The 18,953-nt window shown below is 36.8% G+C and overlaps 1 pseudogene across 1 annotated transcript; it reads right to left on the reverse strand.

Moving 5' to 3' along the window:
* Positions 1-1,954: 1,954 nt before the first annotated feature.
* Positions 1,955-15,955, reverse strand: LOC110043873 (uncharacterized; annotated as a pseudogene). The gene is made up of 17 exons (XR_016202196.1): positions 15,928-15,955; positions 14,063-14,107; positions 12,958-13,002; positions 12,761-12,858; positions 12,256-12,299; positions 11,839-11,965; positions 11,096-11,191; positions 10,509-10,592; positions 10,101-10,223; positions 8,311-9,565; positions 7,419-7,897; positions 6,789-6,959; positions 5,398-5,484; positions 5,232-5,318; positions 4,722-4,820; positions 4,027-4,107; positions 1,955-3,655 (listed from the first exon to the last, which is right to left on the reverse strand). The product of XR_016202196.1 is annotated as an uncharacterized LOC110043873 (transcript).
* Between the last annotated feature and the right edge of the window lie 2,998 nt (positions 15,956-18,953).

The following is an 18,953-nucleotide window of genomic DNA, read 5'->3' on the forward strand; positions in this document are numbered from 1 at the left end:
CAACCTCGACACCTCCACATTATCGAGCCACCTATCTGTGCTGCGTAACATATTTCTAATTTCTTTTTTTTTTTTGAATAGATGGTAAGGCCTGGATTCATCAACGTCAATAAATTTTAACTGCAAAAACTTAACTAGTCTTTCGTACATCCATTCCACTTCGCTATATAATGCGTAAAGTACAGAACTGGAATTAGATCATAAACATCATAATAACCGCCCTCATTATAATGCGTGCTACGACACTTCTTCCCATTTCACTACACTTAGAACAACTCATAGTCAAAATCGCAAATACTGTGTACTGATCAATTAGTAAATAATGGCACATTCAGTAACGAAATGTATTATGTTAAATTCTGGTTTATATATATGTTTTCGATCCACCAAAATAAGAAGGTGGTCTTTGCTAACAATTTCTTCGGGAAAATATAAAATTTCGGACCATCTGGTCCTAAGATCTGAATACAACATAAAATGTATAAATTCAGATATTTCTGCCAACTGGGCCACTTCGTGGGAGGTAAGTGTGACCCGAATTGACTGACCTAACTGAATTACTTCTCCATCCATATTTTGAAAGCGATAATATTTTCCTCCTGTAACCAAGAAAATACAATGCCCGCAAACCCTCCCACAGGAAGACAATATTACCCTTAAGAAAAATTTAAAAAGTCAGACTGGGGACGACTACTCCCTCCATCATACAATCATGCGTGAAAGTTGTGCCAACCATTGCCATCACTATTTGGTGGATCAGTTTCACAAAACTTACATCCCCAAGAAAACAACCTCGACATCTCCACTTTCCAAACCAGAAATGACCATTATCGAGCAACGGGGGAGGTGGGGGCGGGGGGGCTTACTCCCTTATATGGGCTATATAGGATGTCCGGCGTTAAAGGGTATGGTTTTTCAGACGTTTTGGTCATAAATATCGTATCGATTTTAGCTGATTTTGGCTATTATGGTCATAAATAGGGTATGGTTTTCACACGCTAGCCGTGATGTGGGTATGTTTTTAACAAGAAACCACTTTTTCATCATTATTGAAAATAAAATCAACAAATTTCCGTCACAAATTATCTTTACGCTAATTTAACATTCGTCTGAATTAGGGAACTATCTATGACGCAGATCTGAAACAAGGTTTTGATTTAAGGGTCACGTCATAAATGGGGTTTCGAATTTTTGGTCAGGTCATAAATAGGGTAGGGAATGTCGCATATTTTGGTCATAAATAGGGAAAGGGCAGCCCGGTTAAAGAAGTCAACATAACGTGACGTGACACTTTTATGCAACGCTTGGCATCTGTTATTCTAAAACACCCTGCAATAGTACCATTTAATACTATTCAACGTTGAATACGCTGTTGAACGCTAATTGAATTGTTAGATGTATTTTAAACCGACTGAATTTCCTGTGATTTTGCTATAATTTTCGTAAACCGCCCGGGAAAAGAACTTTTCGTTCGCTCGCGGTCAGAAGTGTACATTCCATGCGTCCATGGTCGTGATCACGCTATTCATAACGTAGCTTCTTAAAGACTCTTAAGAGCCACAATTTAAAGAATCGGTTGAATAAAAAACTTCCAATTATTAAAGAAAAGAGGTGTCAGAACCAACTGGACTGCCTCATATTTGTAATGTTTTATAACTTCAACCGGAATTATGCAACTCTTCACGTACAAAACAGTTCAGACAGGACGATTTGTTGTCAATATGCATGCTCATAACTAGGATGAGGAAACACTGTTCATGGAATTTTTCTATCAGAAGACGATCTTATGAAGAAAGAAATACTACTCCTCATGTCCAACCATCCCCATCACTATCTGGTGCTTCACTTTCACAAAGCTTGCATCCCCGCGCAAAACAACCTTGACGCCTCCACCCTCCCAAAAAGAAATGATCATTATCGAGCCACCTATCTGTGCTGCGTAACATATTTCTAATTTCTTTTTTCTTTTTTTTTTTTGAATACATGGTAAGGTTTAGATTCATCAACGTTGATAAATTTTAACTGCAAAAACTTAACTAGTCTTTCGTACATCCATTCCACTTCGCTATATAATGCGTAAAGTACAGAACTGGAATTAGATCATAAACATCATAATAACCGCCCTCATTATAATGCGTGCTACGACACTTCTTCCCATTTCACTACACTTAGAACAACTTATATTCAAAATCGCAAATACTGTGTACTGATCAATTAGTAAATAATGGTACATTCTAACGAGATGTATTATGTTAAACTCTGGTTTATATATATGTTTTCGATTCACCAAAATAAGAAGGTGGTCTTTGCTAACAATTTCTTCGGGAAAAAATACAATTTGGGACTATCTGGTCAACCAACTTAACAATCAAACCACAGATTGACTGCTAATTTTACCCGCCGTTGAAAAACCAATTGTTTGTTAAAAATTGCCGATGTTTTAGAGAAACAGTTCCTAACAGTATTTTTAACAGCCACAAAAGCTGCAGACGGCTACTCCGTCATACAATCATAGTACTGAAAAAAAATCCTGTTAGTTGACGAATCCCGAAAACATTTACCAGGCCTTTCTTTGGTCTTTTAGTATATCAACTTCAGTCGATGTCGCAAGCAGTGATCTTAGCTCTCGCTTATTTGTTGTGCACACGCCTTTACTTCTCCACAATGTGAAGTAGCGTAAGCTTAGAAGATACTTGTAACTAGATTCTATTTGTTGTCCTCTTAACTGGCAAAATGTTCTGCAAGTTTACTGTTAATCGTGCAATGTTTTCCAGGCACAAGTGTTCAGATAATAGCTACTCATTATTGATTAGCGCTTTTAGGGACAAGAACCTTCTTCCTTATTTCTATGTCTTTTTTTTTTTACGTAATACTGTACCGTTGTCCAGTATATATGTTTTCGATCCACTAAAATAAGGTGTTCTTTGCTCACAATTTCTTCGGGAAAAGATACAATTTGGGACTATCTGGTCAACCAACTCAACAATCAAACCACAGATTGACTGCTAATTTTACCCGTCGTTGGAAAAACCAATTTGTTTGTTAAAAATTGCCGATGTTTTAGAGAAACAGTTCCTAACAGTATTTTTAACAGCCACAAAAGCTGCAGACGGCTACTCCGTCATACAATCATAGTACTGAAAAAAAATCCTGTTAGTTGACGAATCCCGAAAACATTTACCAGGTCTTTCTTTGGTCTTTTAGTATATCAACTTCAGTCAGATGTCGTAAGCAGTGATCTTAGCTCTCGTTTATCTGTTGTGCACATGCCTTTACTTCTCCACAATGTGAAGTAGCGTAAGCTTAGAAAATACTTGCAACTAGATTTTATTTTCTTACCTCTTAACTGGCAAAATGTTTTGCAAGTTTACTGTTAATCGTGCAATGTTTTCCAGGCACAAGTGTTCAGACAATAGCTACTCACTATAGTGATGAGTGCTTTTAGGGACAAGAACCTTTTTCCTTTTTTCTATCTGGTTTTTTACGTAATACTTTACCGCTGTCCAGTCTCTGCGCTGAAGGGTGCTACCTGCTTTATTAATACATTTCTCGCAATCACCTTTTCCGGGAACACATCCTCTGTTGATATGGTAAGAAAGATACTTGAAAACTGCTTCTTTTTCCTCTTCCGTCCACTGTGTTCGCGTAAATGCTTCTGCAAAAAAATGGGAATTTTACCAAACTTTCGGAAATTAAAACGTACGACGAACGAGTGAAGAAAATTAATTTCTTGGGAGCAACAGTTCAACAAAGAACGTGTGCAGTACCATGTTCATGACCTAGCCGTTTGCCATTATATTGTAATAATAACAAAATAACAATGACATTAATAGAATAACAGTAAAATTCAGTTTAGTATACAGAAAACTGGCGAATATCTCGATAATCGTGGTCTGATACAGATATATGCCCCTTTCTTAACATTCATTTAGTTATCTTTTTGTGATAAATGGCATTCCATAGAATTCATTACGACTACTACCATTGATATTATTTACAGAGTTGTGCAATTATAGCGTAACTTACTTCTAGTTTTAAACGATGCTGCTTTCTCCTTAGTCCAACTTTTGTCTCGTGAAAAACGACCACACTTTGCCTTCTTTGTCCCTATGTTACATTACGATATAGAACAAAGTTCAAAATATGTTATTGCAGAGGTAGTGCCTTACCAAGGACAAGGGCACGTAACCGTTCAAAATCATAGGGTCTGTGTCACGGCAGTCCAGTCCATTGCTGTTTTTCCAATTACTCGCCCTTCTTAGGCCATGGTCAAACTGCGAACCTAATGTCATTGAGAGAAAGCTACTGTTTTGTTCATTTACATTAGTTTCGACCCATGCGAAGTTCAATGTTTGACCACGGCTTTACTGGCTATAGAACTTAAGGAGAAGTCATGCATAGGTGCGTAACTTTTATATATCAAACCCTCTGAGTATTAGCAAAAAATTCGAGAGAGCGGGTTAGAAACATCCAGTGTGAAATAACAAAAACACACTGGTTCCACTTGCAAAATGAAGTTGAAAATAATAGTTTGTAAATGTTTTCTTGTAACGTTTTATACTGTATTTGCAATACTGTATAAAGTATTACAGGAAAACACCAAACTTTTTCGGTTAATGGTGAGCATGACTTAATTTATTCAGTCGTATAGGTTTGGTAATCTTCATATCAGTTCACTTAGAATAGGATTTGCTTTATACACGTACAAAAAAATAACATACCTAAAGCAGTTTGTTGATAACCATCTTCAGCATTGCTGTCATCGTCATCACCCTCATTTGGCTCCCAATCTTTGTCTGAAAATTCTGGATCAGCCATGGCTGAAAGAATATTTTGCATTACTGACGATATGATGTCTGATTAATATTACATCGGAAAAAAAGATGAAATAGAAGAATGAAAGGATTAGGAGATTGAAATAGAGGTGATCGACCAAACACTACGTCAAGCTTTCTTTCCAAGTTAATGAAGTACGAATTAAAAACGATGGAATAAACAGAAAAATCATGAACGTTGTACAGCTAAAAAAAAAGCGAAAAAAATCGCTTAATACTATGTTGTTAATAGGTTCAATATAATAACATACTTCAAAGATACGGAAAAGAGATCCAGATATCGTTTCCAATAAAACGAAAGGCAAAACAATTACTTTTTTCATCCTCTCTCTTTTTATCCTTGTATATAAGCATTATTTCAGAAGTCTTGTGTCGAACCAATGAAGAAGCACTTACTCTTTGCCTTTGACACTGACGTGTCAGCATTTTCTTTGGCTGGGCCGTGACATTTGCTTCTTTCCTTTTTGGCAGATGCTCTTCGTTCTGCACAGATATGAAAAAAGACAATGTGTATTAACATAATTTCAGAAGCTTTGTGTCGAAACAATGAAGAACTACTTACTCTTTGACTTTGGCGCTGGCGTGTCAGCATTTTCCTTGGCTGGGCCGTGACATCTGCTTCTTTCCTTCTTGGCAGGTGCTCTTCGTACTGCACAGATATGAAAAAGAATACAAATACATACTTGACAATTAGACTATGAGCTCGAGTTTTCTATGAAGTGATAGTGACGCATCTCATAGTAATCGAGAGCGGCGAAATCTAAAACTTTTCGTAGAATTCTGACTATTTCCCTTCAAGTAGTGATTTCCAATTAATTCTCTAGCTTTGAAATCGTATTAAACTTCACGCTTTAGCGAAATCGCGCGCGGACTGAAACGTCATATGAACCTTGCAGCTATGCAAGAACGCTCATGATTTAAACTTGCGTAGCGGTGAATGTCCTTTTTTAGTCATCTCAGGAATTGTATTACATTAACATTTCTAAACTTCCTTAAAAACTTCGGACAAACGAAAAAAATGTTGCCAGCTTATATACGACCTTCAGCCAGTGCACACTAATGACAGAAGAGCTGAAAGATATGAGAGACCCAGGGATGATGAGGTTACATCCTCATTAACTATCACCTCGTAGAAATCGAGAGCGAACAATTTAATTGTTTTAGTAGAATTCTAACTCATTTTTCCTTAATTAACAATTTTTTTTCAAATTATTTTCTTTCTTTGAACGAGAATTTCAACTTAACGCTTTAGTAAAATCATGGGCGGAACTGAATTCACATTGCAAACTTTGATCTGTTTACGCGCGCATCAGTTTATTCAACAATTTTGGCGTTTCAAACTCAAAAACGTTGAATAGCCATCCTTCATTCTTCTCTGGAATTGAGTTAATCGGTAAACATTCCTATATCTTTCCTCCAAACTTCAGAGAAACGAAAAAATCTCGCCATTTTGTAGACGGCCTCCAGCCACTGCACACTGATAAGTGTAAGATAGTTGTTGTATTCCGTTCGTGCACTTACGGGGGCAACAAAAGCCATATCTACCTTGAGCTGATTTTGTCCTATATGCTCAACTATCGGTTACAACCACGGGGTCATCGGCGAAAGCTTTCACGTGTAGCCTTCCTTAGTCACTCACTTACATGCTTAAATATTAGTTAAAAAATAAATAAATAAACAACATTTACACCTTCGTCAAAACTAAACAGAGTGCCGCTATAATATATTTACAGAGAAACATTAATAACGTCAGTTTCGATGACTTGCTTCTAGTTTAAACTGCCCAAATAAGTTTACAGTCTTGTTGCCATGTTCTTGATAATTTGATACAAAAAAGTAACAAAACACGATTAACAGTAATGGGAGCCTTCGAATTCTTGTAACACCATCTTGGCATGTTTGTTACTCTCAGTCGCGCACAATCTCGGCCTTTCTAGGTTTTAAAAAGAAAAAAAAAATCCACACCTGACAAGCTTCCTTTAACATTCTTAGCTCTGTCACCGTCGTTGTCGTCGTCGTTGTCGTCGTCGTTGTCGTCGTCGTTGTCGTCGTCGTCGTCGTCATCGTCGTCATCGTCGCCATCATCGTCATCATCCCCTTCGGAAAGGTCGGGTTCTGGGATTTCTGAAAAAAGAAAAAAAAAAAAGATGAGAACTTTGGTGTTTACTTTGCTGTTTAGCTATTGTGTTGCGGACTGTCGCCAAGACTTGGGGAGACATTAATCCAAATCCCAAGAACGCCTTGTGTTGCGGGCTGTCGCTAAGACTTGGGGAGACATTAATCCAAATCCCAAAAACTCCTTGATCTCTGGAGATCAATTTATCTTGAAGTCCCCACGAAGTCCTTACTTAAACCCAAGGTCGCAATCCGTACCCGCACGGGGTAGCCGCTAAAACTTCCTGATCTCTGGAGATCAATATATCTTCAAGTCCCCACAAAGTCCTAACATACACCCAAGGTCCCAATCCGTACAGCCGCACGGGGTAGTCGTTAAAACTTCTTGACCCCTGGAGATCAATATATCTTCAGGTCCCCACAAAGTCCTAAAATAAACCTAAGGTCCCAATCCGTACAGCCACTTACCATTGAGATCAATTTCTGCCAATGTTTTCCCCACAAACTTGCTTGTTTCACCTTGATCTACTGTGAGGAGAAGTTTGCTGACTTTAGCAATTTCAATGGTTGATTCGTGACGCCTGTAAAAGTCCCGATGCACTTTAATATCGTGGCCCAGGTGCCTTGCTAGCCAGTCTACCTCTGTTTCTTTAAGGGAAAGTACTTGAGAAATGGTAGCTATGTGTTTCCTCAGCTTGGTACTTGTAATAGCTGCTGGGTTTGACAAAACTGGTTCACACTGTGTTGCGAATTTCCTGAGGCAATCACACGCTCGCATGTGATCTAATGATTGTCTGCTTGGTCTGGCAAATACGTACGGATTTTCGTCCGGTATGCCAACATCCTTCCTCTTCTTGATGAGAAGATTGATGCTATTGGTCATCTCTGTGGTCAAAATGACTGGCACCTTTCTGCCTCTCTTGCCGCGTATTTCAACCATGTCGAGCCTGTTTACGAAAAAGACAAGTTTTACAAATTTAGGGGGTGTCGTTCTTAACTTCCAGTTTGTCATGAATTTGTTGCTAAGGAAGATTTCTAACCGACATTTGTTTTTTTTTTTTAACCAGACCTCCTTGACACGCTTTTTGTACAGGTTTTATCCATCAAAGAGTCCTTGAAATGTTTTAAAGCATGTCAGGTGACAAGAATAGAAACCTTAAAACTTAGAGGGCATATAAATCTGAAAACTTAAATAAGTGCATTTACAATAAAACATTATAGTATCTTAAGTCGTATCTAAACAGCTTTCAGTGTATTAGTCTACAAAAAGGAGGTATATATTCTGTCAGTTAAGGAGTACGGGGTATCAAGAGAAAAAAGGACAGAATACCGCAGTCTAAGACATCTACCTCCCACTTACGTTTTGGACAACTCTTTTTCAAAACCACTCAGAGATGATAATACTTCGGTACTGTTAACTTGTGACCAGTCTGGTCTCTTGAGGTAGCTTTCAATCAGCAATTTTGAGGCTTCTCCTCCTCTTCATTTGTTGAATATGACCAGTCTAGCTAGAGTAGCCTGTGCTAAATCACTCCAGACTTCTAGCTGAGGCTGCTGTTCAAGGCGTTCTACGTTGGAAGATATCTTTGCAAGGAGACTTTTTCTTAGCTTCTCAAGATCTTCTGCGAGTGGCAACAGCTCCACTTTGTTGAACTTCTTCGTGTTGAGAGCATTGAGGGAATGATGAGAAACAAGATAACTCCACTCTGAGACAATAAGTCTTTCAAAATTGTCGGCATCTTCTTCCAAAACTTTATCCTTTGCGCGCAAGGCATGACCCCTAAGGATGTTGACACACTTCTTTAAGGAATGACCAATCTTCAACGACAACGACGGAGTTGCCACATCTTGAACACCTTTGTCAAATTGAAATTTGGAAATACTTTTTACAGCACTCACAACATCATCAAACCTTCCAGGCTTAATGAAATCAGAAAGGCTGGAATTAGGACTGGCATCCGTTTCACGAAGCTGCAGTAACAGTCGAGAAAGTTCTCTCATTTTTTGAGAAATGAGGCTGTTTTGTTTTTCTCCGTATTTCTCGACTAAAACGACTCCAATCTCCTTGATGAGCCAATCGTTTCTTGCTGCAATAGAAACTTCATCGCTCTTCATTGTTGCCAAGATTTTGCTTAAACGTGTGGTTCTGGTGTCAGTGCTAATGGCTGGATATAGCAAAAGTTTTGATTTCTCCTGTACTTTCTGGTATTTTGGGGTTTCGATATTCTCCGACTTAAACTTGCACGATTTGACATGCCTCCATAATTCTTGGCGTCTTATAAAACCTAAGCAATGTTCACAGGGAAGGAAATCATTAGGGTTGCATCTCTTAGTGGTGGAGGGACGTCTTGATACAATCAGTTCCCCTTTGCCAACTTCTAAAACTGTCAAATTGTGATGATAGTTCCCTAAAAGTCGAAGCTTTTCAAGATGTTTCTTGCGATTAGGAGACACTTTATTAAAGGAAAGGGCAATCCTGACTTCTCTTTCACTCTCGTGCTTCTGTTCGTAGTGTCTTGCAATTTTAGTGAACAATTTCCCACAATAGTAGCATGCTTGTCTCTTGTCATAAATTCTCGTCTTGTTTTCATTTCTCTGTGCGCATCGTAGAGACACTGAAATGATAAATAATGTGGTTTGACTTAAGTTTTCCATTCTCTTTTCTATATTAAGTAATTACATTCGTAATATCTAGGTTAGGTTTAAGTTAGTGCGTAACATTAGAGGGAGATAGCATACGCTTTTTTGTAACAATCTTGGTGAACCGCTCTCATTACGTTCAATCTGAAGAAATACAGCAAAGGAAATGCTGAACAAATCAGAAAATGTATTACAGTACATTATTTGTTTATTCTTCTAATGACTTTGCAACAGAGTCACGAGACATCGATAGGGTAACCACAACTTCCATCCCTTTGATTCAGTTATTATTTAACCAGTATTTTTTTCTCGCACTTGTTTCTCCTTTCCAGTTTTACCGAAAATTAAACAAGTTAAGCATCGTGTTAAAGGCAAACGGCAGAGATGCTCATACGACTGCTATTGTATCCAAGAACGATAATAAATTCATGCTGTCCCTCTCGTTTTTCATGAACGTGAAAGCACTTTAATGGAAAGAAACATTCACACTGCCTTTTCTTTTTTCTTTACCTCCTGAGGCTGATGTTGTGGTAGCAGTATTCACATTGGGCTTACTATTTTCCGACAGCTCATCCTCACCAGTTAATGAAGCCTCTGCCTCACACGATTCTTCTCTTGCAGGGCTTGTTTCAACTGTAGAACAGTAAAAACAAAGAAATTCTTCATTTAGTGACCGTGAAACGTGGTTTTTGTTACCATTTTTATTTCTTCGGCAATATAAGAAGAAAATAAATCCTCAAGATTAACTTTATAAGCAATAATATGTTGTAGATTAGTATCTTACTTCAATATTTTTAATCTTTACTCTCACTGTTCATAGGTTATAGATCGCTGTGACTAAACATATCCTCTTTACCGCCATTAATTTAACTGGATTCTATCTGGTGCAAATCGACCTTAAAATACAGCCAACTGTACCTGCCAAATTTGATGGACAGTTTTCATCTTCAGAGGAAGAACTGGAAAACAATTTTTTCCTTTTCAAACTTTGCCTCTTGTTACCTGCAATTATGAACAAATACTTACAGCATGCTGAATACCAAAATGACTAAAAATGCTACAGTAGAACAGAAATGAGGAAAAATGCATTGCGTTATTTATAGTGGAAGTGCAGTTATCAAGTTGAGCAACTTTACAGGCACTTCACTTAGATATCACAGAAAGTAAATTAAATGAATTAACGTGAATATGAGAAACCCTCTGAACTGCCAGCAGGAGACAGCCTATACAGTTTAACTCTGGACTAAAGTTAGTGGTAGGGTGGTACTTAAACTCAGGAGCTCCTCGGGATTGCGAGTCCAACGTTCTGACTAATCGGTGGAAGCTTCAGGATGAGGTCTAAATCTATTCTTGGGCAATGTTTCGGATATGCATGACTTAATTCACTTGAGTCTTATGTCAATACCTCATAGTGTTACTAATTAAAAGTACTAAAAATTAACAGCCTTGACAAGTGAATATGCACATATATCTTTCCCAGCAAAAGCAAATTATTTTTAACTTACTGTGTGACTTTTGAATTTCAACAGTTAAAGCTATATCGCAATCATCAATATAGTTGTCTGGATTCACACAACCAACAGTGTTAAGTCTTCGAGGTTCTACAGAGACAAGAAAAAATGTCCTAGCATATTAATATAATTTTCTAAGTCGGTCAAATGCAATAAAAGGGAACCAAACTTTAAAAATGAAAGGGGAAAGACAACATAGTCATAAATAAACCTGCATGCTGGTGACACTGTAATTTTCAAGTTTTTGGCTTGATAGTTGGTCAAACACTGATATTATTAATACAGTATTTACCAGAAATCCAGTGTTAGAACCTTTGTCTTAATTCTAATATTTTTTGCAGCATCTTTTAATCAACTTTGTCCAAAGCTGTCTTAAAACCTGAACGCCATATTGGCACTGAGAAAATGTTGTCATAGGAATTTTGTAATTGCACACGTACAATTCCATTTTACACAAATGATAATTATTAGCCTCAAGCAGTAAATAACACACTTCATTATCGTTGATTACTTCTAGTACAGTGCCTGACAGTTAAGATAAGGACTCGTGTCTTCAGTCTTTTTAGATCAAATCCACATGAAGCAAAATATACAGTGGAACCGCGGGTTTTTCAAATGGCTGAATTTAGTTGGTCATATTCACAGGGTAGTCATAAAGCAGGGTTCCACTGTTCACACTGATTATAAATCCAAGCAGGTTCTACATCTGCTAGTATTTAATCTGCTTTTATCCATACCTAATGAGGTCTCTTTGTTGTGGTTAATCTGTTTTCGTACTCGGCCAAACAAAACAGGAGAGAATATATTTGCAGCATTATCGACTTCGTCACTTTCGGTTCCACTTGCACTGTCTGACACATAATCCTAATAGCAATATTCAACGTTAGTATCAAGAGCTTCTTTTAATAATTCAGTTACTAATTTATATTGCCCGAGTATCCACAAAATAATCAAATGCACATCACATTAAAAATTAAAAGAAACAATTGTTTTAAATTTTTCGTCTTTTTCTGTAACAAACAGAGCATTTCAACTGATGGTAATTTCACGGCATTGATAAAAATCTGACTCGACAGTCCGACACAACTATTAAACACTAAAGTGCTTTGGAGGACAACCGTGATTAACAAATCATACAATACAATTGTTCTTACCTCATTATTACCATCTTTTCTTGGAACTTGGATCTTGTAACCCACTTCAACAAAATGTACATAAATATATATAACCAATCACAAGTGAAGATAAATTAATGCGGGAACTGTTAATTTGTCTCCATCTGATTTTAAAGTTTATAACAATCCAGGACTGTTCAGTGCATTAGATGCTTGAGAAAGGATATATTAATTCATAAGGTGGTATGCAAATCAGACTGTTAACATTAATGTACTCTTGAGGAAGGCTGCGAGGCCAAAACGTCAAGAATAAACGTCAAGACTTCAGCTGAAGTTACTCACCATAACATTTGAAGAATTTAAACTGCTATTCAATTCTCCACGATTGCTCTAGTGTTCCTCTGATACAAGACTTTGGAGAACATTGTTTGGAAGATTACTTACAAGACTTGTTACCGGTAACTTCGGAAGGGCAGTTACAAAGTTATAAGGTAGATAGTAGGGTGGTTTATAACCAAGTAAACAAAATTAATATCAAACTTACCATCTAGCAGGTGCTCATTGGACTCAACTGAAACCTTAGGTGTTACAGCAGAAACTGGTTGACGTCTTCTGTTAATTAAATGCTCTGTCTCTTCCGATCTGTCAGTTGAAATAAGAAATCTCATTGGCCAAATAGACATGGGGACTATTAGCCTTCCTGAACAGGAATGTAATTGGTGGTTTGAACATTATCATTACCTTAGTCTCATTGCCATGATTTCGTCCGCCATTTCCTTTCTGAACCTTGGAATGTCATCCTAAAAATAAAATTATGGGGTACTCATTTTGTTGCACTAGCCAAACATGTAATTTACATTTGTGTGCAATGTTATTCACTGCATGCATAGTACTAAAGGCATAACCCAAATAAGGATGTTCAGTGAACAGCCTTTCAAAACATGACTGGTGGGCCATGGAAATACATTCACAATTTAACAAATTGACGTCAGTTTTTCATCCGTCTGTCCTCTTATTGATGATAAATTGCGTCATAACATTGTCAAAGTGGCTGTGGAACCACGAGCCGCAGGCGAGTGGTTCCGCAGTAAACTTTGACAATGTTATGACAAAATTTATCATCAATAAGAGGACAGGCGCATAAAAAAAAGACTGACGTCAATTTGTTTTTTACAATAACAAGACCCCAAAATGGTCAAATGCCGGGAATAAATCAGGGGAATAGACGCCGTAAATTTGCGCAAACAAAAATAAGCGAATTTTATTCAAAATGACGCGAACATCGTCAATAGCTTTTCTGGCTTTTTGATTGGCTACTTAAAAAAAGTCCACAAAATCTCATTGGTTAAAAAGTTGACAGTTTGACAGCTGAGAGTTGAACTTGAAAGCTAGCATAAATTAAAATTTTATCCGTCTGTACTCATATTGATGATAAAAATGAGCCAATCAGCGCGCGAGAAATTAGACAGTTATTGTAAAATATTTAATCCAACCATGCCTTATAAACAAGCTCTTTGCACTTTTATTTTAATTAATTTTTCTGACTCAAATCATTATTGTGCAGGTCCAGAAAATATTTATACTCACCCCACAGAAGGGATTGGAATTTCCCGGGGGGGTAGGGTTCTGTAAGACCCCCAAAAAATAAAGAAATGTGTGAAGCTTAATTGGCATTTCCAGAGGGGTGGGGTCTTAGAAAAAAATCCCTTTCGTGAGGGGAGGTATGGACGTTTTCTGGAACTACACATTATTATTTCAATGATTAATCATTTACTATCAAATAAGTTGTATTGAATTAGCCCAGCTGTACGTCTTACTAATAATTTACTAACTAAACGGTTCATACCTGACTGAAAGTTAAATCCTTCCCAGATACAACGTAGTCTACAAACTATGGGGATCAAGAAAACAAAAGAGATGAAATATATATGTTGTAGGCCATTTTGTTCTTTAGGTCAGAATGATTTCAACCTAGATTAATTTGTTTCAATTAACCTAGGTTAAATTTTTCAAACCATTTTCTGTTTACCTTCCGAGGGGTTCTTGAAACGAATAACATGCACACCACCCACCTCGCTCAGTTCCTAACCCTACCCTGCCCTCCCCCGATCTTTTTTGTGTGGGGTACCTCTGGTATCTCACACTTTTGTCATCGGGTTGTAAAAAGTCTTAAAACACTTCAGCCATGTGAAATTTTCTTTGAACATTTTACTTATGGCTAGATCTCACATTTCACATGCATGTGAATTACGCATTAGCAATGTGAAACTAAAAATGTTTAAGTGTCTTAAATTTAGCATGTGAAACACCAAGTGAAAAATGTTATGTCTTTCAACCGTGTGAATTAGCGATGTGAAAACAACAGTGAGGTTTTACAATAAGTGTCGACACCTGTGGAGTAAAAGTACTTGGGATAATGATGCCCCTCTGCAAATGATGTCCGAATACTTTCCTTTATGTGACAGGAGTTGCCTTTGTGAATTTCGAACCGGTGTCTGACATTTCCAGGCTGTAGACTGCAGATTAGACTGCATACAGTAGTAAACCTCAGACCGTAGATTACAAGACGTTGACTGAGGACCGCTGCTCGCAAATCTTGAAGACCGCGAGCTTAATCGGACACAAATCCTTGTCGTATTGAAATTATGACTCTTAGGCCGCGTAAAAGACGATATGGGTGTGTGTTGACAGTGACTAAGTTCTTTTTTTTTTTGCGTGATTATGGACCGAGACGGAGTCGAGGACCATATACTCGCCAAAAAGAACGAGGTCAATATCCAGCCATCTTAACTTAACAAGCTTGGTTAATAAAGGATTTATTATATGGCTTTCGAGAAAATTTTTCTTGCGAGACACGGTGGCTAGTACCGAGCAGGCAAAGATATCTCCATCTTGCCCGCTCGGGTAGCCAATCACAGCGCAGGATTTGATTCATCTTGCCCGCTCACGGAGCTGATCATATAACAAAGCTTGTTATAGAACTTGATCTGAAATCGTGTTTCTGTTATGAGCAGTTGCTTTTAGCCCTCAGGGGTCACACAGAACAATTTTTGATCTGATTTTATAATCACATGTTGCTGTGTGCTTTTGTTGTAGTTATTAAAGCAGAAGAGCTTGAAGTATGCATTCACCAACAGAACTAGATGGTTATGTAGCTAGATGGTTTTAACTAAGTGGGAGTCCCAAACTCACCTTTCCCCTTTGGCAGAAATTAACCTAGGTAGAAATCATTCTGATCTTAAGGACAAATTGAGCTACTACATATATGTCGGATGCAATACATTTTACGCCATCTAGAAAATTTATGTGCAAATTATTACTGTAATTATTCTAAAGACCAGCCGAGTTATTTTCAAAGAACTATTAAAAAACGTTTTCAAACAACGACAGCTAATACACCAGTTATCAAACTTAATGCTCATTGAATGGAATACAATCCTGTATTTAATATTTAGTAACGTTAATGTGGTTGAGGCTTAAGTGATTAATAGAAATAGTTCGAAAATTGATTATCTGGCAACGGAGATATTAATTTTTTTATTAAATAGTATCCAAGTGTTTTCCTAACTGTGATCAAAGTGGCTATGAGGCACAATAGCAATAATTACTTTAATTCATTCATATAGTTAAGGATGGATTTCCTGTACATATAATTCTGTTAGTGAACTTAAACATGCATGCAGCATTTTTAACTTTTAAGTAATATCCCACCTTCAGAGCAAAAATTCCACAGTCAAACGCATTGCACTGCTTAGGGGTCTCTTTGACAATATGCTGCTTCCAGTCATGGGAATTCCATCCTTTTCCAAGAAAGTTATGAACTTTTTGAATGATATGTCTGTAAAATGAGCCAGGACAACAAAATAAATTTAAGTATTTCTTCTTTAGAAAAAGAAAATGAAAAAGTAATAGTAATGGCAATAAACCAGTTGAAAAAATCTAACTTAATTAGTAGTGTTTACTCTGAAGTAACAAGCTCCCCATTTAAGGCCTCTGAATGAATGTAATTAGGTAAAAATCATAAAAGGATCCCATATATATATACAGGAAATTCTACTATTTAAAAAACTCTACTAAATAGTTCTTCATTTAAAAGTTAAACTTTCAGTGCATGTACATGTGAATACCAAATTAAATTTAGGCAATCACTTTCCAAACAATTGGTACTTGATTGCAAACTTAACATTCGGGAGCGATATTCAAAGCCTACAAGAGAGAGGTTAAAATTAATATTTTCGACCCATGTTAGAATTTGCTGTTTCAATGAAGTCAAAAAAGCATACCTCACATCCTGGAAATACCTTCCTTCTATGGGATCATCTTCTTTATGATCAATGGAATCATAGAGGCAAATCGACTTAGCAATTACGTCCACTATCTGGTATAGACAGAAAATAGATTCAATATTAACCTCTCAGTGGTATAAAATCATTCATTCTAATTGCTTCTAAACATTAAATCAAAATTAACTTACCATTACTTTCCAATGAGCTGCCTGGTTAATTGGGATGATCCAGGCCTCCTTCTCTAACAAATTTACCTGCAAATTGTATAAATAATGCACTTTATAATTAACCTAGACAAGCCCTAGCTGTTTAGAACATCTACAGTAATTGGTTTTGCTAGAAAATGAAAGAATTTTTGTCCTTTTGGAAAGCTGTAACAACTGTATGTAATGTACTTCAGATAAAAATGATAAAATATAGTTAACACTGATTTTTGATCACAACAGTGACCTTCATCAATTAGAAACTTCCAACGTCTAGATTTCTAACCCGTTAACAAAGGTCACTGATGCGATCAAAACGTCATAGGTTTGATCTCTTTTAATTAGTGTCACCTAAATTTTATCATTTTTATATTATGTCTGATTACGACAACAGTATTTTTAATTGCATACTTCAGATAAGCTATGACTCAATTTTCCCTTGTGTGAGGAACTTCTAACAGCCAGCCGAAAATTTTATTTTCTGCCAAAATAACATTTTTTTAAATCGAAGAATGATACTTCATAGTTAAGCTAACCAGCAAATAGCCTGCAAAGTTAATTGGGGCAGGCAGCTTAACTGTTAAAAAAAATGAGACAGAGAGCTCAAAGAGGATGAAAAAAAAAAAACAGAAAAAAGGAAAAAAATTTGACTTGTTTAACAAAATCAAGATCTTACTCAACTGACTGAAAAATGCACACAATTACTACAATTACCATTACTATCACTACCACGATCACTATTATTATCATCAGTATTATTACCATCATCATCATCATCATCATTATTATTATTACCCGACAAAGCTGATGGATAATTTTTTCTGATGCACTTTTTGCAAAGTTTTTCCATCGCTGCCAAAAAAATGAACTGAAGATGTATATTGCTCTTCCCTAGAAATTTAAAACGATAGAAACAATTGTCACCATATGTTTCAAGTAGTCAAGTAGTTTAAACATGTTACCAACAATCTTTTTCTATTGGAAAAATATAGGAACAATAATCTCACCATTTTTTGAAACCTCCTTGCAAGAAGGGCATTATATACATTGATTCCCTAAGAAAAGAAAGAAAATCCCGTGTGGTTTAAGGAGCTAATTTTACAGTATTTTTTAAATGAGAATACCAAAGAATTCCAAAAGTAACATAGGAATTTGCAGACTGAAGGGGCTACTGCTAAGTTTAAGGGAAATGTTACAGTTGCGTAGTCTTTACTTTACGTTAAATATAATTCTTTATTACACGACTAAGTTAGTTCAGAGGGCCAATAACTAAACTCAACCAATCAGATTTCTCCATTGCCACTCCAATATTCTCTCTAAGTATTGGACAGGGATTGTCCCTTATGATCCTGCACGATCATTCTTGAAGATTTTCTAGTAGTTTTATGGCTTATGTTTCTGAAAGAACGTACTTTCACATGAAAGATTCCTTTTCTTTTTCTTCCAACTCCCTCTTCTGTTTTGTTTAACATTAGAAGTGAGTATATGCCTTGTCGGCTATATATCAGAATTGCGCGCTTGAAGTTTGCGATGTTTTTCCAGTCCGCGTTCATGGCATTTTTTTCAAACATTTTCAGTCATGTAATAAAATAATCTCTTATTAACCAACCATGCTCGCGACCGTACTAGGAAAATATGGGTCCTTGGTGTTTTTTTCGGACCTCACTGTGCTTGGTCTGTACTGTCAAAGACCTCAGGCCGATATTCTCCCAGAGTGGCCCTTGCACTTGCTTACTGAGATATATAAATTAGCAGCCATTTTATAGATTACTAAAACAAAAATTGTTCACAATTTGAAATTACAAGGTACATTCTGGCTAATCTGTTAAGATATTTTCTTACAAAAATGGTATTGTCTTAACATTTCCTGCATTACTGTAGAACATGTACACGTCTTGCTCTCTTGTAACATTAATTACTGATCAACTTATGAGCAAGTCTAGCATAAGTTATGTACATGATTTTCATTAACTTACTTCATCGTCTATCCAGCATTCCTCATGGGCTAAACCAGGTTTCCACTGCTGAAATCTCTGCAACGATTGTGCCGAAATAGAATTATTCTCATTCATTGAAGAGATATCATGACTGGTTGTACTGTTGATTGAAAAGGCGGAAGTGCTGTGGTCTTCTTTGCCACTTTGCAGCCCTTTTTCACCAGCAGAGGAGCTGCCACTCCGGAGTTTCTTTCCATCAGAAAACATGCTGTGGCAATTTTCGCCACACCTAAGTCCATTTCCATCAGCAG

This window comes from Orbicella faveolata, unplaced genomic scaffold (genome assembly GCF_042242905.1).
Source record: "Orbicella faveolata isolate gen_17 unplaced genomic scaffold, um_ofav_v1 contig_35, whole genome shotgun sequence".
NCBI lineage: Eukaryota > Metazoa > Cnidaria > Anthozoa > Scleractinia > Merulinidae > Orbicella > Orbicella faveolata.